The sequence below is a fragment of the Bos grunniens genome, chromosome 22 (genome assembly GCF_055505025.1).
Source record: "Bos grunniens cultivar Pamir isolate PY7600 chromosome 22, Bosgru_T2T1.0, whole genome shotgun sequence".
In the NCBI taxonomy this organism is placed as follows: domain Eukaryota; kingdom Metazoa; phylum Chordata; class Mammalia; order Artiodactyla; family Bovidae; genus Bos; species Bos grunniens.
Window position 1 is genome coordinate 42,002,766 of NC_141186.1, and position 27,176 is coordinate 42,029,941.

General features: G+C 45.7%; 1 protein-coding gene across 12 annotated transcripts in view; it reads left to right on the plus strand.

Moving 5' to 3' along the window:
- Positions 1-25,273, plus strand: part of FHIT (fragile histidine triad diadenosine triphosphatase) — a 1,549,085-nt gene extending 1,523,812 nt beyond the window's left edge. For 6 of the 12 annotated variants that reach the window (XM_086367115.1, XM_086367112.1, XM_086367113.1 and 3 more), the window contains one exon: positions 24,965-25,273. The gene's annotated coding sequence lies outside the window, so the exon portion shown is untranslated. Of the gene's footprint in view, positions 1-121; positions 12,150-12,527; positions 22,839-24,964 lie in introns of those variants that run through there. The other 6 variants (XR_015151451.1, XR_015151450.1, XR_015151452.1 and 3 more) reach the window with 3 other exon arrangements.
- The last annotated feature ends 1,903 nt before the right edge of the window (positions 25,274-27,176 follow it).

Genomic DNA, 27,176 nt, shown 5'->3' on the forward strand with positions numbered 1-27,176 from the left:
GAAGTCACACTGCCCTTAGGCTCAGATTTCTGTTTCAAGCTTGCAGCTTAGAGCTCACAACCAGCTCAGCCATGCTCAGGCAGACTCTGCTTTCACTGGGTCTCCTCTGGTGGTTCACAAGGTAAAGAATCCGCCTGTGATGCGGGAGACCTGGATTCGACCCCTGGAGGAGGGCACGGCAGCCCACTCCAGTATTCTGGCCTGGAGAATCCCATGGACAGAGGAGCCTCGCAGGCTACAGCCCATGGGGTCGCAAAGAGTTGGACAGGACTGAGGGACATTACTGAAAGACTAAGCGCACACATACCTCTCCTGGCAGCTGTTTGGTAAAGTATCTTTCTGTTTCCCTTCAGCCTTGGCTGTCAGGAAGATCAGGCCACAGGGAAAGAGAGTTACCTCTTCACATTAATGATGTTTAACTACTGGGAGATCACAGATTTGAGACTGATAGAAAGCGATAGCTAATCTCCTTTTCACGTCTGTACGCAATGTTAAGGAGTTCAGGCATCTTCTGAAAGGTATCAATATTAATAAACAGTACTGGGGCCTACTTTGAGTAAGAGAATTATTCGTTATCTAAAATTCAAATTAAACTGGGTCTTTTATCTGACAACCCTGTTAATAAATCTCTGCAGGGATCATGGACCCCAAATAAAGAGCCTCTTCTCTACATTGTTTTTCTGTTTTAAAACTGTCTGTTTCATCTGGTCTTGTGTAAATGTGTTTATATTATAAGCAGCTGAAGTAGATCAGGTACAAATTAAAAATGCAATTAGTGAACAAATATTGGTAGCAATTGCATTATATAAAATTGTATCAAGCACTTAATGAGCATGGTTTTTAGCTACAAAACATTGGTTGTGGTATTAGGTTTTCATTTGGAGATGTAAGTCTGTTTTAGTTTAAAATAAATGTGCATTTCCTGGTCTTTCTCCCTGCCACACTCTTTAATATTCTAACTCCTTAGAGACCCAGTATCAAACACACACCCCCTCACACCCCCAGGGATTGCTCACATCGATGCTGCCTCCGGCCTCGGCATTATAGAAAGCCACTGCCTTCTCCACGTCAGTGGCTTGTCAGCTCTTCACCCACTTGCCTGAAGGGATACAGCGTGGTGGGAGCGGAAGCTGACTTTTTAAAATTTTATTTAATTGGAGGATAATCACTTTACAATATTGTGATGGTTTTTGCTATGCATCAGTATGAATTGATATTTTCTTTTTAATCTTCTCCACCGCCGTTCACCTTCTCATTTCTCCCTTTCTTCCCTTGTCTCCGCACCGTAGGACCAAGCTAGTTTACCTAAGAACACAGGCCTATGGCCATGACTACAGACGTCTTTCTATTCCTCTTCTGCAAGCTCTGTCCTCTTCAAATGGTGTCACCACTTTCTAGTCTGAGTTGTTTTTTTTTTTCCCCCCTTTCTGGCTTTCTTATGTAACAGGCACTTTCAGGGCCAGGCGGGAACACTGCAGGCTCTCCCTGAGGCTTGCTCAGTTGTAGGATTCTGTCTTACAGTGTGTTTTCTGGACTGTTTAAGAGAATTGAAATTTCATAGCTGAGTTTCTGGAATGCTTTGCTTTGTCAGCTTTTGCTTCTGTCTTGCCTTGGGGCCTAACATCGCCTGTCTTCCATGTGAATCAACTTGCCTTGTAAGTCTTTTCAGAAAGATATTCCCCTTAACTTGTTACACAAACTATTGCCAGAGAGCCTATGGGCTTCTGAATGAACTCACAGTAATATCTCTCTTTAAGGATGTTTGGCTACAGACCAAACAAATCACCTTCAGTTTTCCCTGCAGCCAGCTGTGGGAAGTGGAAATGGGAGGGAGGCCAAAGAGCACAGGATGAGTAACTTGGAGGCGAGGGACTAAACATAGGCCTAAGATTTCACCACCTGGAGAAGGGAATGGCAAACCACTTCCATGTTCTTGCCTTGAGAACCCCATGAACAGTATGAAAAAGCAAAAAGATATGACACCAGAAGGTGAGCCCCGTGGCTAGGGAGGTGTCCAGAATGCTACTGGGAAAAAGCAGAGCTACACAGGGTGACATGGTTTGGATGGCATCATGGACTCAATGGACATGAGTTTGAGCAAGCTCCAGGAGATAGTGATGGACAGGGAGGCCTGGCGTGCTGCAGTCCACGGGGTTGCAAAGAGTCAGACATGACTGAGTGAACAGCAACACAGATTTTGCCAAGGGCATCACCTCCTATAGTAAGAGAGAGAGACCCGGTGTCGTTCTCTTTAGAGACAAAGGGGAAAGGAAACGTTCCTTTCAGGAAACCTGATCATGGGGTTGGTTAATCTGGTTCTTTGATACCCACTCTCCTCCCTTTTCAAAATGCATTGACGCACCAAATGTTCATACAGTGTTAAGAGGTTCATGGAACTTTCTGAGGTTGGTTAATAAATAGGGCTGTCCTGCAAGACATGGACATACCTAGACTTCACGACAGTATCTGAAATCCAGATATCCTTGTCCTCTCCAGGCTTTCCTGAGTATTCCCTCATCAGCAAGTCAGTGTCAGGCAGAGCCAGTCTGAAGACCCTGGTGCTGCTCACTCTGCACGACCGCACACTTCACAGCACGCAGGGAGGCAGGGACGGCAGGGCTCAGCTCCAAAATGGATGATTACCGCCACCATTACTGAGACTTGATAGACAACATAGGTTCTCTTATTATCCCTCCTTGCAGGTGATGACAAGACTCAGTGATGCTAAGCGCTATTGCAGGGTAATGGCTAGTAAGCGGTGGAGCTCAGATCTGCACGCAGACAGCCCCACCTCCAAGGGCTTTCCCTTCATCTCTTACTGTTCACCTTGGGTAGAAGACCCTGTGGCTCCAGTCAGCACTGCCACCCTCCCCCAGCTCTCCTATATCTTCCACGTTGTGTCTTAAGCCTCTTCTCCTGGTCCGTTGGCCTCCCTGGTTCCTCCGTGAGGACGTCCCTCCCCTGCTGGACTTTGTTACCATTACTGTCAATCCCAGCCACTCGGGTACCTGCCTCCCTGGTCACGCTGCAGCCAGGCCACAGGAGATGCCCCAGCTAGGAAACGGGACTGTGACAGACAACCACCCTCCGCGTAGTGTCTGGTGTGGGAAAACCTAGCAAGCCCTCAGTAAGTAACCAACCCTGTTCTACAGCGTCCTTATGCAGAGGCCTGGATTAATCCTCAGCCTGACCACCACACGACCACAGAGACAAACATTCCCAAACCAGAAACTGTGTCCTCTGCCTCTTGAAACCACCACAGTGCCAACATGGGCTTAGTTGTGCAGAAGACTTTTCCTGATCTTTCCATATACCCCTGAGGGATGCCTTGGTGTTTTGGCCACTCTGAATCCTTGGCTGAGCAGAAGAGTGGCTGCGAGTTGGCAGTTGCTTAAGCAATAGTACAAAGCAGATGCTGCCTTCAGCACTCAGAGGAAGAGCCAGCAGCAGCCTAGGGGTTGTGGATGAAGCCGTGGTGGCCTCACCGTCCACATGACAGATCCCTGGTGAGGTCAGCAATCCTCTGGCTCCCGAATTCAGCATGTGCCCTCTGCTTAGGTGAATTTATGCATCGCCTCCCCGCACAGGGCTGAGTTCCTGGGAAGGTGTTCTGTGACGGCTTTTAGTCTTTGTTCTAAATCACATTAGATGGCAGTGGATCTGCATTTTTTTCTAACTTTGCATTCCTTCCTGAAGTGAAGTGAAAGTCACTCAGTCATGTCTGAGACTGTTTGCGACCCCATGGACTATACGGTCCATGGAACTCTCCAGGCCAGAATACTGGAGTAGGTAGCCTTTCCCTTCTCCAGGGGATCTTCCCAGCCCAGGGATCAAACCCAGGTCTCCCGCATTGCAGGCAGATTCTTTACCAGCTGAGCCACCAGTGAAGCCCTTCCTGGAACACAGTTTCACAGTTTTTTTTCTTTTTAAATTTCCCTCTAGGTATTTAATTCTTGGGTTGGCTGCCTCTCCACACCATTGTATATTATCACTTCCTGTCCCCACTCCCACCCCGGGATGGAATTTAGTGGGGTGTGTTGTTTGTAAAATCTGCAAGCATCGCCCCTGACTGTTAGCAAGTCATAGTGGAGCGGGTCTCCACACCCTGTTGTGTCAGCAGAGATCTTCTGTAATTCATCAAACCCTCCTCTGTGCACACCATTATTTTGTAGATAATTGGCTGCCTCTCATTTACTCAGAACAGAGCACTGCAATTGCAAAGCAACTGAGTCAGCCCAAAACGGCATGATTAGTAGCTACAGATGCACTGTCAAAGCAAAATCTGGACACTAGAATTTTTGAAAAATCACCATAATTTCAGCCACTGGACCACACATATCATATCATATACTCATGGACAGTCGAGGTGGACAAGAAAGGACAGGTTTACTTACTGAGTACATGTTCTGATCACTCAATTGTACCTTTTGAAATCGACCCCATCCACTTAGAAAAAATCTCAGCCTCCTCCACGAGGGTGTCCTCAGCTCTCCAGCCTCCCATGAAAAAGACCCAAGGAGCAGGTCAGACCACTCCTATTTCCTTGTGGAGGAGGAAGAGTAACTTCAGCTCCTTGGCCAATTCAGTGCTAAACCTACGAGGTAAGGCCCATGTTGGGGCATCATCAATACCAGCAAAAGTCGTTGCCATCACTCTTTCAGCCCATCCCCAAATTGATACTTGAAGAGAGTAAGAGATGCCGCCTTGCCCTACTGATACTTTAGTATGATGTTCTAAATCTCTTTAGATAAAGGATCCATCACCTTAAGTAAAGCAAGAAAAGATAGTTTAGTTTGCTTTTTCTTTCTCTGCTGTGCATCTTTCTACTGAATTATGCTGACTCTCCCTTCCTTCTGTGTAGAGTATGTTTACAGAACCAGATTTCAGTAGCAAGGATTTTAAAATTCAGTTATTTGGATTAGCTAAATATAAATCAAGTCCCTATGGTCTAAACTGGGAGTAATAAACCATAGAATCATAGAGACTTTAGAAATAGTAAAATCTACTATCCCATTAAAGAACACTGAGCACCAGAAATTGATGCTTTCAAACTGTGGTGCTAGAGAAGACTCTTGAGTCCCTTGGACTGCAAAGAGATCAAACCAGTAAGTCCTAAAGGAAATCAGTCCTGAATATTCACTGGAAGGACTGATGCTGAAGCTGAAGATCCAATACTTCGGCCACCTGATGCACAGAGCTGACTCAACATAAAAGATCCTGATGCCAGGAAAGAGTGAGGGTAAGAGGAGAAGGGGGAAACAGAGGATGAGATGGTTGGATAGCACCACTGATTCAATGGACATGAGTTTGAGCAAGTTCCAGGAGATGGTGAAGGACAGGGAAGCCTGGCGTGCTGCAGTCCATTGGGTCACAAATAGCTGGACATGACTGAGTGACCGAGCAACAACATCCCATTAAATAATTTTATCATAACTCCAAGGAAAAACCATTTAGTTATACTTTAACCCTCCCTTTTAGAAACAGTTTTTGAAATAAGTCCACCTCATAGTTCCAAAATGGGTTTTTAGTTCAGTTTCATTATTTTTAAAATGTTTTACCAAGATCTAGCTTTCTATAAAATATACCCAATAGTTCAGGCAGAAGCTTTCCAGGCCTCTAAGGGCTAAAGAATCTACAGAACTGTTCATCTGAGGTTTAATTTAACTGTTCATAGAAATGACTCCTGTCCATAGTCAATTTTAACCCTTCTGAATCTTGGAACTACACCATCCATCAGCACAGAGTCCTTTTCAGAACACTGCAGTCCAAATGCCAAAAGGAACTTTTTCAAGTTTCAAGCTTTACTTGTATCTTGTGAGATGATAAAGTCTATCATCACCATCATCCTTATCCTCATCTCATTTCCAGAAATGGATGATTTATCACATGTCAATCTGCATAGTCCCATAAGGCCAAAACCTTCTACAAATATCTACCCACTCCCAAGACTCTTCTTTGTCTACTTGCTTCTCTCTTTCCTACTTTTCGCATTTTGTCTTTGTCTCTGCTGTAAAGGAAGGTGGGGGAGCACAGAAGACCCTCCAAGAGGTCATGGGGGGTTAATATGAAGAAAAGCTATGAAAATTCACCTGAATCATCTTTGACTCATCATTTAATAATAGCTAATATTTACACAATTCACTCCATCCTATGCCTAAAATGTGCCTCAGCCACGTCTTCTATAGGAAGGGCTCCATTATTCTGACATCCCACCGGCACTAACTAAGTTATCATGTGGGCTCGCAACCAATTAATTCAGGATATGCTAGCAAAAGCAGCTCTAAATTGTGCTCCTTCTGGATTTATTTCTTCTCTGAGGATCCAAAAGACACTGCAGTATGTTCTACTATCTCCAGTTTATAATGAGTGGTGAGCCATGAAAACTGCAAGGACCCATCGGCTATGCCAATGCGTAGATGCGTTATGTTGCCTCTGATTTCTATTACACTTTAGAGATAATAAATTATGGAAATGTTTGGTAAGAAATTAGTTCAAGAAGTAATTAAAGAATAAGACCTGTAGGGCAGGCTGTTTTGAGAACACCAGGAAAGAAGTGTGACTTCCATTTCTATTACTAAACAGACCAGACCCAGACACTGAATTAATGGGATTCTGATGTGCTAGTCCCATTCAATTCCTGGAAGAAGCAAAGAAAAAACCACCTCTGGAAGAAAATAATACCATCCAAAATCTTAAATTATTTCTATAAATGTTTTCAAATGAAATGTCCAATACCAGTATACATACGCACACACAACTTATGAGGAGGCAATTTAATATAAACAAGGTTAGAATCACCAGGCAGCCATTAAAATAAATCTGTTTACTTTCTTTTGGAATGAAAAGGACTAGATTATGCCCCCCTCAAAAAAAAATCCGCAGAAAGCTAGAATCTATTAAAAATACAGAGATGATGTGAAAAAGAACCAAATAGAAATTCTGTAACTGAAAAATACAGTAACTCGGTGAATGAATTTAGCAGCCTGAGTTTGGCAGGCAAGAAGAGATTTAGTGAACTTACAGATGAGCCATGAAAATACAGCATCTGGTCCCATCATTTCATCTCAAATAGGGGAAAAAGTGGAAAAACGGTGACAGATTTCATTTTCTTGGACTCTAAAATCACTGCAAATGATGACTGCGGCCATGAAATTAAAAGATGCTTCCTCCTTAGAAGAAAAGCTATGACAAACCTAGACAGCATATTAAAAAGCAGAGACATCACTTTGCCAACAAAGGTCCATATAGTCAAAACTATGGTTTTTCCAGTAGTCATGTATGGGTGTAAGAGTTGGACCATAAAGAAGGCCAAGCATCAAAGAATTGATGCTTTCTTCTACCTGTGGTGTTGGAGAAGACTGTTGAGAGTCACTTGAACAGCAAGGAGACCAAACCATGTAATCCTAAAGGAAATCAACCCTGAATATTCATTGGAAGGTGCTGAAGCTCCAATATTTGGCCACCTGATGTGAAGAGCTGACTTGTTGGAAAAGGCCTTGATGCTGGGAAAGATTGAGGGTAGGAGGAGAAGGGGATGACAGAGGATGAGATAGTTGGATGGCATCAGCAACTCAGTGATCATGAGTTTGGGCAAGCTTCAGGAGATGGTGAAGGACAGAGAAGCCTGGAATGCTGCAGCCCATGGGGTTGCACAGAGTCAGACACAACTTAGCAACTGGACAACAACAAAATGAAAATATCCCTAAAGAACCATGAAGAGATGAAAGGAGAGTGGCAAAAATATGAGAGGTCAGAAGTATAGAATATACTGAGAAAGTCTAATGGATATGCACAATTCCAAAATAGAATTCTAGTGGAAGGTATACTTAAATAGATAGTAGCTGAGAATTTTTCAAGTCACCAGTCCAAAAATTCAAGAACACTCCAAACCCAGAGTGGGGGTGTAGAATGCACACCTAGGCACATCATGATACAACTGCAGAAAATCAAATAGTAGTTTGTTAGATTTAATAGTAAGAAGGAAAAAAAAAAAAAGCTTACTTTCCAAGGAGCAATAATTAGACAAAGGCAACAGCTTTTGTCTAGTGGTAAAGAACCTGCCTGCCAATGCAGAAGATGTAAGAGACGGGGGTTTGATCTCTGGGTCAGGAAGATCCCTTGGAGGCAGGCGTGGCAACCCACTCCATATTCCTGCTTGGAAAGTATACTTAAATATGTAAGTATGTCCCCTCTGGGTCGTCACGGAGCGCCGAGCAGAACTCCCTGTGCTGCACAGCAGCTCCCCACCAGCTGCTTTACACACAGAAGCACATATATGTCAGTGCTACTGCCCCAGTCTGCCCCCCACTCCCCTTCCCCCTGCTGTGTCCATATGTCCGCTCTCTACTTCTGTCTCTATTTTTGCCTTACAAATAGTCATCTGTACCCTTTTTAAAATATTCCGTATGTATGTGTTAATGTACATATCTGTTTTTCTGACTGACTTTTCTCTGATTTTCTCGTCACTACAAATGACCCAGTTTCATTCCTTTTAGTGGCCAAGTACTATTCTATTGTGTATATGCACCACATCTTCTTTATCCAGTCCACTGTTGATGGACATTTAGGTTGCTTTCATGTCCTGGCTATTGTAAATAGAGCTGCAACGAACACTGTGGTGCATGTATCTCTTTGAATTATAGTTTCCTCAGAGTATATGCCCAGTGGTGGGGTTGCTGGGTCATATGGTACTTCTACTTTTAGTTTTTAAGGCGCCTCCATAGTGTTCCCCATAGTAGCTGCATCAGTTTACATTCCCACTGCCAGTGCAAGAGGGTTCTCTTTTTCCCGTATCTAGAGGGGATAATTTACTTTTTGATTATGACTCTTATGCACTTATTGGGAAAAAAGCTAAAAGCTAAACATCTTCCTGGTTATTGCACACATTAAAAAGGAGAAGAGCATATAATGAATGATCTTAGGCCAATAAACTTGAAGGTTGGATTTAAATTCATATTTCTATCTTACCCAAAGTGACACAAAGTGAAAAATAAAATATGAATAGTTTGATAACTATTACAGAACTCAATAGTCAGAAAAGACCCTGATGCTGGGAAAGACTGAAAGCAGGAGAAGGGGACGACAGAGGATGAGATGGTTGGATGGCATCTCTGACTCAAGGGGCAGGAGTTTGAGCAAGCTCTGGGAGTTGGTGATGGACAGGGAAGCCTGGGTTCTGCAGTCCATGGGGTCGCAAAGAGTCAGACACGACTGAGCGACTGAACTGGAAGAACCCAAACCTGAACTAAAACCCATCTCACAAAGACAGCGTTAGGCCCAGACAACTGTGCTGGTGAATTCTACCACACAATGAAGACAGAAGAATCTGAGTAGGATTTTCAGTGAGAATCTTATGACTGCTGGAACAAATTCTGGCAGAGAAAAGGGAAAAAAAAAAAAAGAAAATCTCTCCCAATTCTCAATTTGTTATATGAGTTGCCTTACACACGAACCTGACAAGAACATAACAGAAAGCAGTTGTAGGCTAATTGCACGTGGAAACATGGATGTTAATCTAATGGCTTAGATTAACCTCAGAAACCAAATACCAAACAGATACCTTATGGGTAGATAGACAGGCATACAGATAAACTGCATGTGTGTGTGCACAGTCTATGAAAAGGATGAGACATTATGACCAATGCAACGTGTTTCATGTCTTATGCCTTTCACCAGGCTAATAAAGAACAAACGATACAAGCATCTCAGTAGATGCTGGGAAAGAAAAGACAGAAGCCAACCTCAAACTTAATAAATATAAAAGTTCTAGAAAAACTTGATCTAGGAAGGGATTTATAGTTAAGGATGAAATGTTGAACACTATTCATCTGAGATTACAAATGGGATAAAAATATTCGCCATTAGCTCTGCTGTTTCACAGACTACACAAGGTCTCAGCTAGTGCAGTAAAGCAAGAGCCATAAGTAAAAACTTAGAAGGATTAAAAAGGAAAGAATAAAACTGCTGTTGCTCATAGACAAAATGATACATGCAGAACGTTCCAAAGAATGTACTGAGAGATGATTAAAATTAACCAGAAAGCTTAGCCAGGCCTCTGACTATTAAGTTCTGAATTTCTCAGCTACTGTTGTAGCTCAGCCTGCCATAACAAAATGCCGTAGACTGGGTAGCTTAAATGAAAGATAATTATTCCTCACAGTGCTAGAGGCTGGAAGTCTAAGATAAGGGTGCCAATCCATCTGGGTTCTGGCAAGAGCCCTCCTCCTGGTCTGCAGCCGGCCACCTGCTGACTGTGTCCTCATGTGAGGAAGAGAAGTACACAAAGCCCATCATGGGGCCTCTACCTCATCCACACCCCATCACCTCCTAAAGGCCCTGTGTCCTATTACATTGGGAGTTAGAGCTTCAACCTGTGAATTTTGGAAGGACACAATCCATAACAGCCACACAGAAAACGAAAAAGATTAAAGTTGGCTTAGATTAACCTCAGAAACCAAATACCAAAAAATAAGAAAATTTATGGAAGTTTCTAGGTAGAAAACGGTAAAATGTTACTAAGAACCATTACTGAGGAATTAAATAAATGGAGATAAGAGTGACTCAATTTTATAAAGACTCAAGTCTTCTCAGATTTACCTATAAATTCAGTGCTACTCACATCAAAATTCCTGTAATTTTTGTTGGTGGTAATGGGTTTCTTTTTTTTTTCTTTTTTTGTAAAGATTTAAAAGTTAATTCTAAAATGCTTATGGAAATGTAGCCTGAGACTATTAAAAAAAAAAAAAGACAGAAGCACAGGAGGGCTTACTCTAAAGGATACTGACTTGTTATAGGGCTACAAAAGCTAAGACAGCATGATGTTGGAAAAAGGATAGACAGACTGATGAAATAAGACAGAAAGCCCAGAAACAGATCCAGGCATATGTGAATGCTTGATATAAGATAAAACTGACACCCAAGAACTATGGGGAAAGGAAAATCTTTCCAATAAATCATTCTGGAAAAATTGGATATCCATGTAGAAAACCCATCAACTATATCCCACCTCACACCATTTACAAAAGTCAATTCCAGGTGGATTATAGTTCAAAGTCTGAAGTGCAGCTTTAGAAGGGAATATAGGAAAATATTGTCATGGTCATGCTATAGGGAAAGACTTTTTAAATATGATACAAAAGCATTATTATAAAAAAGATGGATAAACTAGACTACATTCAAATTAATTTTGTTTATGAAAAACACCATTAAGAGAGTAAGAATGAAAAATGCAAGATACAGAGTGGGAGAAGGTGTTTGCCACATTATGAACAATGAAGGGCCAGTATCCATAAGACAGTATTATTTAAGAAAAAGAAAAAAATGTATAAGCCACTTAGAGAAAGTCAACAGCCCAGTAGAAACTATAAAACCATTTGAATATGCACTTTGTAGAAAATTGGTTTTGGACTGGCCAATAATCTTTAGTCATCAGGGAAACATAGTTTAAACACAATGAAATACCACTGTATACCCACAATAGCCAAAATGTTAAATGACTGACAATATCAAGTGTCTGCAAGAATGTAGAACAGAAACACAAAAGAAGACATACTGCGTGACTGTGTTCAAATCAAGTTCACAAACAGGCAAAACTCAATTATAGTGTTTAGAGATACATTTATTTAGGAAGTAAAATTATAAAGGAAAGCTAAGATTCCATCACCATAAAAATCAGCCCAGTGGTTATCTTTGTGGAGGAGGCAAGAAGGAGCCTGTGAAGAGGAGTGTGGGCTGGGAGGGTAGAAGGGCTGGCAGTGTTCTGTTCCTTGTCACGGTGGCGGCAAAACACGTTTGCTTTATATTAATTCTATAAGCTATATAAGTATATATAGTGTGTATATGTGTGTGTGTGTGTGTGTATAAACACTTTTCTGCATATGTTATATTTCACAGTTATTGTTAGTCGTTAAGTCGTGTCTGACTCTTTGGGACCCCATGGACTACAGCCCACCAGGCTCCTCTGTCCATGGGATTCTCCAGACAAGGATACTGGAGTGGATTGCCATTCCCTTCTCCAGGGATCTTCCCAACTCAGGGGTTGAACCCGAGTCTCCTGCATTGCAGGTGGATTCTTTACCATCTGAGTCACCAGGGAAGCCCATATTTCAACGGTAAAAAAAGGGCTATATATAAATCAGATACATGAAAAATTTTGAGTTAAGGAGAAAAGGCAGGAAGAGATTGACTCTAATGTATGGTCTAACTGCTGGCTGGATATTCAGCTATTCCAGAATAAGTTTAAACAGAAAAGAACAGTTGTCGCATATAATCTTCACAGACACTTTGCTCCTGAAACAGAGCAGGGTTATATGTTCCACCCCGCCCCCCTCAACCACATATCCTCAGCCTGCCTTTTGTCTGTGAAGAAAACTTTAGCCAAAGAATAAGTTTAATCAGAGAAATGAGAAAATACCGAAACAAAGGAAAACAGTCAAACAGGTCAAAACAATAATAGTTTAGTCTGTAAACAGTCAGGAGCCTTTAGTTCCTCCAGTGCTATAGATAAAATTCTGTGAGCTGTCTTACAGATATTGAAACCCTCACCAGGGGGAAGAAGTTAACTACACGATGACCGGACTGTAGCCATGACATAAGCTGCCACAGTTCCAAGAACTGGCCTCAAGGAAATGGAAACAAACTGACCCTGGAACTGAAGATTAACGGTACTTAAGACAATCGAGATGACACTGATCAGACCACCCATGACCAGCGTCAACACGACTGCCAGAGCTAACTGTGCTGTTTCTGCATGTAGCCCCCTCCCTCTGTCTGTAAAAGCTGTTGTCCACTGCTCGTCATTGAGGGTTGCAGGGGGCGGGGAGTCAGCCTTTGGATAGGAGCCCGCCCCCAGGTTGCCAGCCTCCAAAATAAAGCAAACTTTCCTTTCCACCAGCCTGGCCTCTTTATTGGCTTTTGAGCAGCGAGCAGCCAGACCCTACATTCAGTTACATTACTGCATCTGAGTCCATTCTCCTCTCGGCCACCCTCCCAGACTTGAAGGGACCACACTGGCCTAGAAGATCATCATTTCAGGAGCTGAGCAGGAAAAACCAGCACTGACGCTGCTTCATTTTTCATGATCCTTGATGATACCACTTATGGCGATCTCATTATGGGCAAGTTATACGAAGCACTTCACAGGTTTTATCTCAGTGAAATCCCACAGCCATCGTCTAGTATCGTCCCAGTGTTCAGATGTAGAAACTGAAGCTTAAGATTGCTCTGGGACTTTTCCCAGGACTCCCAGATTATACATGGAGAGTTAGGGCCACCCAGACTGTCTGACTCTGGAGCCCACACTTACCTTTACACTAAAATTGGTGGTTCAGGAAACCACCTGGAACCTACTTGTCCTGGAACTTCAGGAAAAGTACCAGTATTCGGTGATTTCTGTGCTGGGGCCTTTGTGTAGGTTACTTTATCCACTTATCACAACCACCCTGCCAAAGAGACAGTGCTGCCCTGGTCCCCTTGGCAACAACAATTATGGACTGAATATTTGCCTGGAAGATACAACTGCATTTGAGGAAGAGGAGTGGATCACCGTTACTCAGCCCTGGACCACTTGGGATCAGTGAGGACTCCCAAGGGCTCCATTCAAGACCTTCAGTTTTGAGTTTTCTTTAGAGATAGGGGGTTTTCACCAAGGGTCTGTAATTAGCCCTTGGATTTCAAAACATTTAGAAAACTGTTGAGAGGGTCAAGCAGAAAATAGGACAGGTGTAGCAGACATGGGACTTGGTAACTGCCAGTCTCATCCAGAAAGCACAGCTGTAGGTGTTGTGTCGACCAGTTAGCCAAGGCAACTTCTCCGCCATGTGGTGTGTGGACTCAAGGGTGATATGGACTAGACTTCAGGCTTCTGGCAGTCATCTTGCTCCTCATTTGGAAAAGCAATGCAGGAGAAGCCTCCAGAGGAAAGGGAGACAAAAGATAAACCGAGGAGAGGAATTCTCACAGCAACTGAGAATGCATGTGACTGCACTCTGAGCAAGTCGGCAGTGCAGTGTCAACCCTACCTGGGGTCAAATCCATTTCCCTCCCTTATCCCATTGTGATGTAGTTGACTTGGTGTCAATTCTGTCTCACCTCCCATGCCCACAGACAATTACATGCCCTCCGAGAGCCACCCCCATGGTGTAGGATTAGCCAATCAATTTTAATGCATCTTTAAGAGATTTTTCCAAGTGTGCAAGTCAGTGCATAAGATGATAGATCACGTAATAATTAAAGCATTAAAAGAGCCCAATTGAGGATTCTCTTTCCTCTAGCAGATATCTTTAGGTCAAGAAGGGCTATAAAAACCGGCAGATCATTTTCATTCCTTTAAGACAGGCAAAAAAAATGACTTAGAATGTAATTAGATGTTCTTAGCAAATTTCCTCTGCTAGCGCTCCATACCATATTCCAGTGAGGCTCCAAAAAAAATAGTACAGAACTGTGGACATTTTGAGCTGCAAGCTGATGGGGTGGTATTGTTTTGGAGAAATGAAAGCCCATGATATTGCAAGAGTCATTTTTTTAATTAGAAATAAGCCAGAGTCACGGAGAGCTATGGGAAAGGGGAGCATTCTACCAGGCAGAATGCCAGTCTGGGCTGCTCAGGGCTCCTCTCAGAACTCTGCCCCCTCTCTTATCTCTCTGTGACTCCTGCAAATTCCAGAGTTATCAATTTGAACAAGGAATATGTGCAATGAAGTGCATCAGCATTTATCTGTGACACCCCTATCAAGAACTTGCTTTATTACTCTCTTTTTAAGGGTCTCTTATCTATTGGGGCAGTTCATTGGGTTTTTTTTTTCCTTTAAGTTTGAAGATATTGTTTATGGTTAATTTTTATTTCTTTAATCTTTCAAAAGAATGATACTTAATGGAAATGAAAAGTCGTGTAAGAGTTTAACAGAAAATTATTTTCAGTAAAGCCTAAGAACTCCTCTCATTATGGATGAGGTTTCATGATACTGCAGTTAAAAATATACCTTCTTTATACAGACTATTTTAACTGTTGACTGTGACTCTTAAAATGCACGTCTATACCCTCAATCAGGGTTCCCATGGTGGCTCAGCGATAAAGAATCCACCTGCCAATGTAGCCTGAGCCAGGAAGATCCCCTGGAGAAGGAAATGGCAACTCACTCCAGTATTCTTGCCTGGGAAATCCCATGGACAGCGGAGCTTGGCAGATGGTGGTCCATGGGGACACAAAGGAATCAGACATGACTTAGCAACTAAAATTACAGCAACATACCCTCAAACTCACCCAAGGTCATAAAAAAAGAACGAACATATTAAAATAGTAAATCTGTTAAGATTGCAATCCTTTTAATGGGCCATCAGGTCATGTTCCTTCCCCATACTTTGTAAAGCCAGCCAGCCAGGCCTAATCACAGTGGGTCGTATAGGCCATAGCCAGTGACTTAGGATAAAATCCAGCCTCATGGGCCCAACTCTCCCCGATACGCTTGCTTCCAGCTTTCCTGCTTCCTTGCTCTTACGAGGTTCTATCACAGAAGCTCCCACCTCAGGGCCCTGGCATTTTTTGGCCCCCATGCCTGGAATTCTTTTTTTTCCTTCTTCCATTCAGTATTCAACTCAAACGTCCACCCACTCAGAAAGGCCTTCCTCAAGTGCCCAATCTCAAGCAGAGCCCCATTTCCTCCTTAAACTTGCCTCATTTTTCTTCACAGTGCTCAGCGTCACCTGTCATCATATTATAGACTCATTGGTTTGTCTGTATCTTCCACTAGCAAGCAAGTGTCTGAGGACAGGGCCATTGTCTTTGGCATTTAGAACAGCCCCTGGCATCTCATGGGTGCTCAGAAACACTGAGTGAATGCATGAGCGACTATAGTTCTGTAGCATCTAGACCTTTCTCTGGACCAGGTACTATGCTAAGTGCATCACCTGTATCGTCTTCAATCCTTAGAACAATTCTGTGACATAGATGCTGTTTTCCTGTTTTGTAGATGATGGAACTGAGGCCCAGATAGGCAATTTGATAAAGATAACACATAAGTCAGAGGCCTAACTTGAGTTAGCACAGCTGCTTAAATACTAAATCAACTCTGTAGACATTCCCAGGGCTCCCCTTGCCCCCTGACCAGCTTCCCTGTGTTTCCAGAGCCTGGGCCCTGGGCTGCTGTCTCAGAGCCATGTTGACCAACAGGATGAGAATGTGAGCTACACATGTCCTTTGACATTTTCCAGAAGCCAGATTAAGGACTGCTGCTGCTGCTGCTGCTGCTAAGTTGCTTCAGTCGTGTCCAACTCTGTGCGACCCCATAGACGGCAGCCCACCAGGCTCCCCCGTCCCTGGGATTCTCCAGGGAAGAACACTGGAGTGGGTTGCCATTTCCTTCTCCAGTGCACGCATGCATGCTAAGTCACTTCAGTCGTGTCCAACTCTGTGCAATCCTATGGACAGCAGCCCACCAGGCTCCTCCATCCACAGGATTCTCCAGGCAAGAATACTGTAGTGGGGTGCCATTTCCTTCTCTGAGATTAAGGACAAATTAGTGTTAATACATTTACCCCATATATCCAAATATTCTCATTTCACTATCTTAATAATATAAAAAATCATAATATAAAAATTACATAAGCATAAAAAAAAATGTGGTGCTTTATGTCCTTTGTTTAGAGTCAGTCTCTGAAGGCCAGTAGATACCTGTTTCCCCAGCCTCCATTCAGACAAGCCACGTCTGTCAGGGCTTGCTACCCACGTGTGCCTGCTGGCTGCCACCACGTTGGACACTGCAGTGTTGAGAAGGGGCTGATCTCTGCAGTTAGGCGGGTCTGGGTCCAGTCCCACTTACTGTGTGACCTCGTTCCAGCTGTAAACTGGGGCTCTGATATCCACCCCACGGGACTTATGGGAAGATTAAAGGAGTTTTCCACACGTAGGCCTGCACACCCCTGAGCACAGCAGCTGGCCAACTGACACCCTGGATGGATGGGTTTCCCTCCCACCTAGGAAAGAGCAGCCTTGGGGCCCCTCACCTCACTCCAGTTGAGCCTCCTGAGCCTCTGTCCCCACTGTCTGCCAGGGTGGGGAGGTCTGCAGTGGGAGGGACATAGTCGGGGAGAAAGGCCCCAGGCCGAGGCCTCGTCTCCTGGACCATCCCGCTGAGCTCTGGAGTAGAGCTGAGCCTTCTAGCCCTCGTGTAAGGGGCCCTGCATATGCCCTCCCACCCTCAGGGGCTCTTGTCCTAGACTAAATGGCCCTTAAATCCCCAAAGTGAGTGATCAGCTCTATCAGAGGCGCAGAAAGCTTCCATCTCTCTACTGAGAAAAATCAGAGACTACATTTTTGGGCTGGAAGGGACTTTAAAAACATATAATTCAACCTGTTGTTTTACAAAGGAAGAGACCGCAGCCTGGAGATCGGCTGTCAGCTGCCCGGGTGCACACAGTGACGCACAGGATTACAAGCCGACCCTCTGTACTTACAGTCCGTCTGAACATACACAGCGGAGGAGCCACACAGATGCGCCCGTGCGGGCGGCCGGCGCCCTGTCTGGGCCGCGTCATCTTTGTCGTTTCATCGTCTGCATTCTGCTCTGAGCACTAGATCCTCAGGAGGCGCGGGGTAGTGGGCAACAGCCTCTGTTCCCTACACCCTGCAGTGGTGTCTTCGTCAAGGGTTTGAACCCTTGCTCTTTGGGTGCCATACACAGCTTGCAAGCAATGCACTTCTTTGTGAGTAACAGGTAAACCATAACCTATTTGACCATCAGTTTCTCAGCAATACAACATTAAACACATCATCTCTGTTTTTGGTGAGAGGCTCTGCTTCAGGTTATAGACTTTTATCCATTTGCCTAAGGATTTTTTTTTCTTTTTCTGGATTGTAATCTCAGCTCACACACAAGGCAAAGGCAACAGAGTTCTGTCAACCTCAGTACCTTTTAAAGGGTGGAAAGGAAAAAAAATAATAATAACCCCATTAGTCTGTTAAATGTGCTGAACCCCGACAGAGTCTCACTGTGACAATTCTTGAGTGTTTGTCTGTAATCCCTCAGCAAATACACCTTTTATTCAACTATGGAGTCGTAGACACTCCAGACGCAAGTGCCACTAATTAAATAACACACTCAGCAAACCCTCAGAGCCATTCATTACCCAAGGTGTCCTGCTCCATGCTCGGCTGGAAAATTCTCTTCTAACGGGAGCGCACAACTAGAGTGGAGGAGAGTGCTGAAGGAAGGTGACCCTCAAAAGCACGATAAGAAGCAGTCCCTGCCAGACAGAGTAAATGAAACAGCACGCAGGCCTCCTAGCCTCGCCTCTGCCCCTCAGAGGGTTTCAAGGGAGGGAATGTGTTTCACATTGTAGGGACTTTCTTTCTCAAAATTAGTTTCTTTCATGAAAGATGGAAGTAAATATAAAGTAATCCTTTTTCATTTCAACTTGAGTCTTGGGGAAAGGTAATATCAAGCTGCAGATTTAGAGACAAATAAAGAAGCCAGTTCTTCATAAACTCTGTCTGGATGAGAAAGCCTTTTAGGGAGAGCCTTTTCAAGGCACAGATACAAGGAGGTGATGTCAATGGACCAAAGAAGGGAGAGAAAAGCCTTACTACCTTCAAGCGGGACATGAGAACCTGCCCAGAGAGCAGCAAGCGTTGCCTAGGGCTGGGTTCACCAAGCCTGGAAGTGGGTGTAGTCACGTTTGCCAGGACAGGATGGGATCAAAGTGGTGACCAGCCGTGCGGGGCTGCACAGTCACTCACAGCCACGAGCGCTGGCATCGTGTTTCTTGCATAGTCACTATCCTTGGCGTTTGACTTATCCCTTCAGAGAGCAAAGTGACAATGCTGAGCCTGTGGCCACTCAGCCTGGGGATGGGCCTGGCCTCGCCGCAGGGCAGAGAGAGGTCTGCGCCTCCCCTCCTGAGGGGGCTGGCCACATGGTGCCCGGGCTGCTTTCTGTACCCACTTCGAGATGACAAACACACAGGACTGGGAAACAGACCTCCCCGCACCTTGTTTAAAGGGAAGTTAATTAACACCCTCTAGTAGTTGGAAGCTGTTATTAATCCGCAGAGGGACAATTTTGAGTGAGAAAACGTGCTGGAATCACCCTGCTCTCTCGAGTCCGTCCCCACATCTCTGGGTTTCCGGCGCCTGCACTTGGGTGGAGTAACCCCTTCCTGCCTCCAGGCAGAAGGACAATTGCATCACCTCGGTTACTAATCAGAGCTGCTCTCTGATCCTTGTCCCTTCTCCCCCAGCTTCTTTACCTACACGCTGTAAGAGATTGCCACCAGCGGCTCTTGTGGTCCAATTTCTCAGACCAAGTTTATTAAGAAAAAATCTGAGAAGCAGGGGTCAGGGTGCCTTCTCTTAGAAAGTTGCTCACCTTGTTTTCAGTGTGAGTGGGATGACTGTCCGTGCCTGTCTGCCCCGTACACAGGCCTGCTACAAACCAAGAGCTACTTTTATAACAGAGAACTGTCACAGAGGAATTTTATGTTAGTGTCTCATGGCTTTGTTTTGTGCGTGAGTGTAGTTATTTTGTTGTTGTTGTTTTTTATTGCAAGATATTTGCTTTACAATATTGTGCTGGTTTCTGCCATACATCAACATGAATCCGCCACAGGTATATATGTCCCCTGCCTCTTAAACCTCCCTCCCATTTCCCACCCCATCCCACCCCTCTAGGGAGTCACAGAGCTCCGGGTTGAGCTCCCTGTGTCACAGAGCAGCATTCCCACTGGCGATCTGTGTTGCACAGGATAAAGAACGCTTCCACGCTGCTCTCTCCACTCGTCCCAGCCTCTCCTTCCCCACTGTGTCTGCAAGTCTGTCCTCTATGTCTGTCTCTCCACTGCTGCCCTGCAATTAGGCTCATCAGGACTATTTTTCTAGATTCCACACACGTGTTAATATACAATATTTGTCTTTGTTTTAAAACCATTTCTGCGTCAGCTTTGGGAAGGAAGGAAAATGAGTTTGTTCATTCACTCTTTGAGGCAAGAGGCATTACTTTTGATGGACAATACTTGCCCTGCACATGTGGCTCTGCTAAGAAAGCAGAGGACAGACAACCAGAGTAGAGGCTGAGTATTTGCCACGGAAGCCTCCTGAAACCTGTCTCCAGTACCTACATGGCTTTGGGGCTTTCAGAGCATTCTATTGGGAGCACACTTTGGAACTGGCCTGAAGGCTTCATGCCCAGTAATTCCCCACCAGAGAACTAGGCCACACTCTAGATAGTTAGATCAGAGTCTCTGAGGGTGGAGGGGAGGCCTGGCTGTGTTTAGACCTCCCTGGGGCATTCCCACAGAGCAGCACAGGATAGAAACAGTATCCTAAAGAAAGATGACAGCGGATTGCATGTTTATGGTCCCAAGTGTTCCCTTCACACTCTACCCAGTTAGAACGAAATTAAAAGGCTCTTGCTCCTTGGAAGAAAAGCTATGACAAACTTACACCACATATTATTGTAAAGTAATTAGCCTCTAATTTAAAAAAAAAAAAACCAAAAAAAACCCAGAGACATCATCTTGCCTAAAAAGGTCCATAGAGTCAAAGCCAAAATGGCAACCCACTCCAGTATTCTTGCCTGGAGAATCCCATGGACAAAGGAGCCTGGCAGGCAACAGTCCATGGGGTCACAAGAGTAGGACATGACTTAGCAACTAAACCTAAATCACCACGGTTTTTCCAGTAGTCATGTATGGATATAAGGGTTGGACCATAAAGAAGGCTGAGTGCCGAAGAATTGATGGTTTCAAACTGTGGTGCTGGAGAAGACTCTTGAGAGTCCCGTGGATAGCACAGAGATCAAACTGGTCAATCCTAAAGGAGATCAACCCTGAATATTCATTGGAAGGACTGAAGCTGAAGGTTCAATACTTTGGCCACCTGATGTGAAGAGCCAACTCACTGGAAAAGACCCTGATGCTGGGAAAGACTGAAGGCAGGAGAAGGGGACGACAGAGGACGAGATGGTTGGATGGCATCACCGACTCAATGCACATGAGTTTGAGCAAACTCCAGGAGATGGTGAAGGACAGGGAGGCCTGCCTTGCTGCAGTTCACCGGGTCACAAAGAGTATGACACAACTTAGTGACTGAACAGCGAACAAAGACAACCAGTTAGGTCACCTGGGGGCAGCTCCCATCCAGGTTCCTCTCTAGAAAGAGAGTGATCTGTTCTCTTAGTTTCAAAGCAGAAGGCCCGTCTCCCTTGGCCCTCTAGGATGCAGGAGGGATGGGGTCAAGAGGAGGAGCCTCCTTTACTGACACAGTAAGACGAGGTTGACTTGAACACACACACAGAGGTTGGATCTGTTTAAAACAAAGGATTCTGCCCTTTTTTTGTGTGTGTGAAGAGAGACTTTATGGAGCCTGGTGACTCCCACATATTAAGGGGAAGTCGGGAGTGATTCATTCAGACCCCAGCTGGGATCCCTTGACCCCCTGCACTCACCCTGCACTCACTCAGTCACGACAACAAACTGAAGATGGATTCTAGAGACTCTCCTGAAGCTTTTAGGGAGAGATGGGTGAAGAGCCCACAGCAGGTCTTAACTCAGAACCTAACTGAGGGCTTCCCTGGTGGCTTGGTGGTGAAGAATCCGCCTGCCAATGCAGGAGACTTGGCTTCGATCCCTTATCTGGGAAGATTTCACACACCATATAGCAGCTGAGCCCATGCACCACAGCTACTGAGCCTGTGTTCTAAAGCCTGTGCTTCACAGCAAGAGAAGCCACAGCAACGAGAAGCCCACGAACCACAAGTAAAGAAAAACCCTTGCAGCAACGAAGACCCAGCAAAGCCAAAAATAAATAAATAAATAAAATTATATATATATAAACTTATTTAAATTTTCTCCATCAGACTAGTTTACTTCCCTTCCTAATTCAAAGGTCCCCTCCCCAAAGATCTCTTCTACCAGCCAGGGCCACGGGGCCTCCCTTCTGCTGTCACTCCCTGCTTTGCAAAACCAAGCCCTGCTCTGACCTTGGTGATGTCACCGCTTCCTCCTCCTCGTGGGGGAGGGGATATTCTCAGCTCATCTGCCCTGTGCTTCTTAGGAACACAGAAATATTTGAAAGGCACGTGTTCAGCGGGGAGATCAGTCAAACTTCAGACATTCTGGGCTCCTGTTCTCGGAAACTCCAGAAGCCCCCGTTTTCTGGACTGCTCACCTGGCACCTGATGACCTCCTGTCTTGCCTCCCCCCCGGGTGAGGTGGTTCCCCAAAGGAGCCGGGAGCACTCTGAGGATCTCATTATTCACATCTGCACCCTCCTGAGAACCTCCCTCGCGCTTCAGTATACACCTTTGTTGATATGCCCATATAAACACGGAAAACACTACCGTCTAAAGGTGAGATCAAAAGGGAAGTGGAGACACACAGGGTGCTGATGTGTGAGGTCCGACCAGAGGATGGCGCGGGGCGAGTACGTCGCCCGCACGCACCCTCTTCGACAATGAGGCTGACTCTCCCTGTGTATCTGAGCGCTGACTTCCACTTGCTTTGGCGTTTCCTGGGTCCCTGCTGCCTGGTGGCCCTGACCGGCAGCTCCATCCAGAGCATGCACAGCGGTGAGGACGACCGAGGCTCACAGCGGCGGGCCCATCCGACGTGCCAGCACGGCGCTGAGCCCCTGTGTGTGTTCCCCCTCATTCCTCCCCATCACCCCACCACGCACGCGTCATGCCGCCTGGAGACACACAGCCAGGAAATGACACGCCCCACGTCTCAAAGTTCAGCCTGTTCACTCGCTGTCTCTGGCATGAGAAGTGGACCCTGTGCCCCACGAGCTTCCAGACGAGTAGGAGACAAGGAGCTGCTGAAGACAGAGCCTCAGCGGCCAGGCGGACTGTGTGAGTGCCACGTTTGTGAACAGGATACGTGCAGGAGGCGTCGGAAGGGCACGGACAGGAAGCCTGCTCGGGAAGGGACACGGGCATCCAGGGAGGGGCAGCAGTCCCAGGGCTAGCGCTGGGAAGGGCGGGCGAAGGAAATAACCCGGGGCCGCGCTGTTCCAGAGACCAAAAATAAAACCGAGGGAAACTTCTAGGACATAAATTTTCCCTGGACAGGCGAGGCGGAGGAAGAGAAAGGGTACATCCATTTCCAGGCCTGCACAGGTGCCTCTGACTCTAAGTCAGTAATTGTTCAAAGACCAGGGTGATGATGAATGACTGGGAGATGACCCATGTGTCCCCGCGAGATGGGCGGTGCTGGGAACCACTGGGGAGGATCCAAGTGTCAGAGGACAGGGAGACAGGCCCCCTTCTTCGGGGTCAGGAAGAGTGCAATACCCGCCTCACTCACAGACATCGGGACCTGGGGAGGCAGTGAGTGTACCCTGAGCTAAAACATGAAGGCTGAAGCGGAAGTGACTGTGCTGCTGTGTTCTGGATCCCAGAAGGGAGCCGATGTAATTCCAAAGGAAGGCCCTGCCTGCCCTTTGCTTTCTGCCTCTCTCACGAACTTGCAGAAAATGTATAGCGCTGGACCCACTAACAACTCACTCCATGAGGCTGAAGTGGGTGCTGGTGTGTCATTTCCGGTGGGTTGAATGGGCCTGTATTGAGCATATCCTTGAAGTACACACTGGAGTTGGCCAGCAGCAGGGCTTTGCACGTAGGCCTCCCACGTGTTGTACTCAAAGCCATAAGTAGCAAACAGGAAATGAAAAGCTATGTAAATCTTCACTCAGGTCTCTGGAAAACCCCAAGGGGATGTCTCTTTGCACTTCTGAAAAATGTTTCTCAAAATCTCTTCATCTATCACATCTGTGGTAGCTGCCCCAACATGTCCTAAGAGCCCCTTTCTTTCAGCTTCCCTCAAACTATGGAATCTAGGCTGTAGAATTCTCCTCTTTCTTCCCTTCTTACTTAAATTTCTGTTTCCTGAAATGGTCTGCCCTTTCCAATTCCTTCAAGCAAGCAGTCCCAGCTAGTCTGACTCCTGACCACACCCATGTTGATTTCAGTCGCTCAGTCGTGTCTGACTCTTTGCGACCCCATGAATCGCAGCACGCCAGGCCTCCCGGTCCATCACCAACTCCCAGAGTTCCCTCAAACTCATGTCCATTGAGTCGGTGATACCATCCAACCATCTCATCCTCTGTCGTCCCTTTCTCCTCCTGCCCTCAATCTTTCCCAGCATCAGGGTCTTTTCAAATGAGTCAGCTCTTCGCATCAGGTGGGCAAAGTATTGGAGTTTCAGCTTCAACATCAGTCCTTCCATGTAATAACCATGTAACTAATTGCAGTAACTAAGGCCCAGGAGCCGAGGCTCCAACAAGTTCTCCTCCAGGGTGAAGAGGGTGTCAGAGCTGTGAAATGCATTTCTGTGACCTAGGAATAAGATGAGAGGGCTTCCTCCAACTTTCCTTCTTTATAAGTGTTACTCATTTGCATGAGGCCCAGCCTAAATCCTTCAGGTAGCTCGCCTTGCAGCAAAGCTGATTCCGCACACTACAGACGTACGAGCTCAAGAATTCCCCAGTCCGGGGGCAGGTGCCTTGGACTCATATGGAAAACTTGTTAACAAGCACAGATTCTTGGCCTTCTCTCCACACCTGCTAATTCAGAATGTGGACAGACTGGGGAAATCTGTGTTTTTAACAAGCTTCCTGGGTACTCGTGATAAAGGCTCTGCTTGGGAGTCTCTTCTGACCTAATTCAAGGTCTGAATTTAGTTCATTTGCTATGTAAGATGTGTGTCCAGAAAACAAATTAAGAGACTGTGCAGCTGACCCCTGGGGCCTGGGCTGTGGACAGAAAGCATAGAGCAGGGATCCAGGGAGCATGGCATTAGCAGGGCTGGAGTCCGCCCACACCCCGTCATATACCTGCATCTATGTGGCTTCAAGTAGCATGTTAATGGCCATCTGAGAGATCGGCAGTGAGCAAACTTACCTTGTGTTTATTGCCATGATTTTAAAAATGCTATTTGTTCTCACTAAATGTCTGGTTTTATGTCCTGTCATTTCCAGGCACGGAAGGAACAGGAACAAATCCCCAGGCATAAGGAAACGGGCCTCATGCTTCAGGGCCCTGTGGCCTTGGAAATGCAGCTAAGCAAACTTTATTACATCCTACAATTCGACAGCCTTTTGCAAAGCATTTTATTATGCTTGTGGAAGCCAAAGGGGTTATGTTTCAATCACCGTGACTGACAGGCTGCCTTCAAGATCACAGCACCCACTTGCCCTTCCATACTTGCTCAGATACGTACTTAGAATAGAACTTTTCTAACTTGTCCCTTGGCCTGGATGGGAAATAAAAATGCTCGTTAAAATATTTATCTTGCGTGTTGGCTAACTGAAAAATCTGACGTTTGGGGACCTCACAAATGAGCATATTGATCGCTCAGACCCGCCGTGCTTCTTGTAAACCAAAGGTCTGCTAAGGCTGAGAGAAGATTTAGAGAGTTTCCGCAGAGGTAAGTAAGATAGTAGGAGGAGGAATGTACACCCTTCCCTTGGTTATATTCTCTTCTCGCCTTGGGTGCCGAGAGACAGAGCTGACAGAGCCTAAGGAGGCAAAATCAGCTTCAGGACACTGATCAATACGGTACGTGCAGATCGGACTCCTTGGTCTGGGCGCTGGAGTGGCGGGAACACAAGGATAAGAATGGGAAGGTTCTCAGTGTTGGTGTAGGAAGCACGCCCCTTGCCCATGACAGTCAGTTTCTTCAAGGAAGGACGACAGAAGCAGGCCCTTTCTTTCCTCTGGCAGATTAATAAAACGGGATTAGAGTTTATAGAGGAAAATAAAACATACCAGTAGCATTCTACAAGGAACCAAAGGCAGGATTTTTCTTCTTCACAAAAAGCCTCCTTGAGAATCTCTTGGCTTACGGACTGCTCTGACCGTGACGCCATCCCCAGTGCGGTGTGAGTGTTTCCTGTGACTGCTGTGACAAATTCACCCCAAACTAGGCAGCTTAGAACAGCAGAAGTGTGCCCCGTCCCAGTTGTGGAGGCCAGACGTCCACAGTCCTGCCAGGCTGGGCTCCCCCGGAGGCTCTGGGAGTCTCTCTGCAGAGGTTCCGCTGGCAGCCTCGGAGTTCCTTGGCCTCCCCCTCGTCTCACCTCTCTCTCACACCCGCTGCTGTTCTCTGTGTGTCTCCCCGTGTGCCTCTCTTATAAGGACACTTGACATTGGACTCAGAGCCCACTTGGATAATCCAGAATGGTGCCCTTAAGATCTTAACAGCCTTACCTCCATTACGTCTGCAAAGCCTCCTTTTCAAAATCAGGTGACATTTACAGATTCCAGGGGTGTGGCATGGACATAGCTTTTAGGCGTCTACCATTCAACCCACTGCTTTGACTGTTTCTGACACAGTGTAAGCCAGCAGACTGAGCATGACGGAAACGCATCTTGTTTCCAGTCTCCTTGAACGTCCTCGCCAAAGCCTGAATTATTCATCATTGGCAGTGACTTCTTGAGACCTGGGAGCCTTTGGTTCCCAAGCCTAGCTGAAAGTAGAAAGCCCTGCTGTCTGAACAGGATGTGTTCAGAAGATAAAATGCCAGCGAGGGCAGATGGCCAATGCTGGTCATCTCCCCCTGCTCTAGGCTTGCCACTTTGTGGTCCAAAGCAGAACCCTAAAAAATACCAATTAATTTTATCCCTAGCAGGTCAAACATGGATTCCACCTCAGTTTCAATAGCAAATGTCCCCAGAAGCCCTGGTCCCTGCCTTCCAGGTTAATTCCACATTTTACTCGCTGGCTTTTGGTCAAAGACATGAATACACACTTAGTCACTGATGCAACAGATAGTTGAGTTGTACTGGAAGCCTACCTGCAGTTTTCCTTTCCATGTTGCAGTTAAAACCCTACAAGAGCCTTGTTTCTGCCTGTGCTCCCATGCATCTTCTCAGTTCGTGTCTTCCTGCAACCCTGCCGTGGTTGGGAGGCCGTGGAGGCTGAGAGTGAGAAGGGAAGCCCTGAAGGCCCCCGAGCCCATGCTTAGCTGGGAAGCACGATGACCCAACAGGGACTGTTCAGGGTGACTTTATAATAGATGTTTCAAGAACTTATAAAGCCTACAGATACTAATAGGGGAAAACCAGCTATTACTCCATTTGCTAAGGCAGGTCTGGTCTGCATAGAGACCCTACAAAAGGCGATGGAAAACCATGCTGAGACCAGAAAGTGTCCCCAGGAGTGATTCCTTATTTGTGATTTCTCCTTGG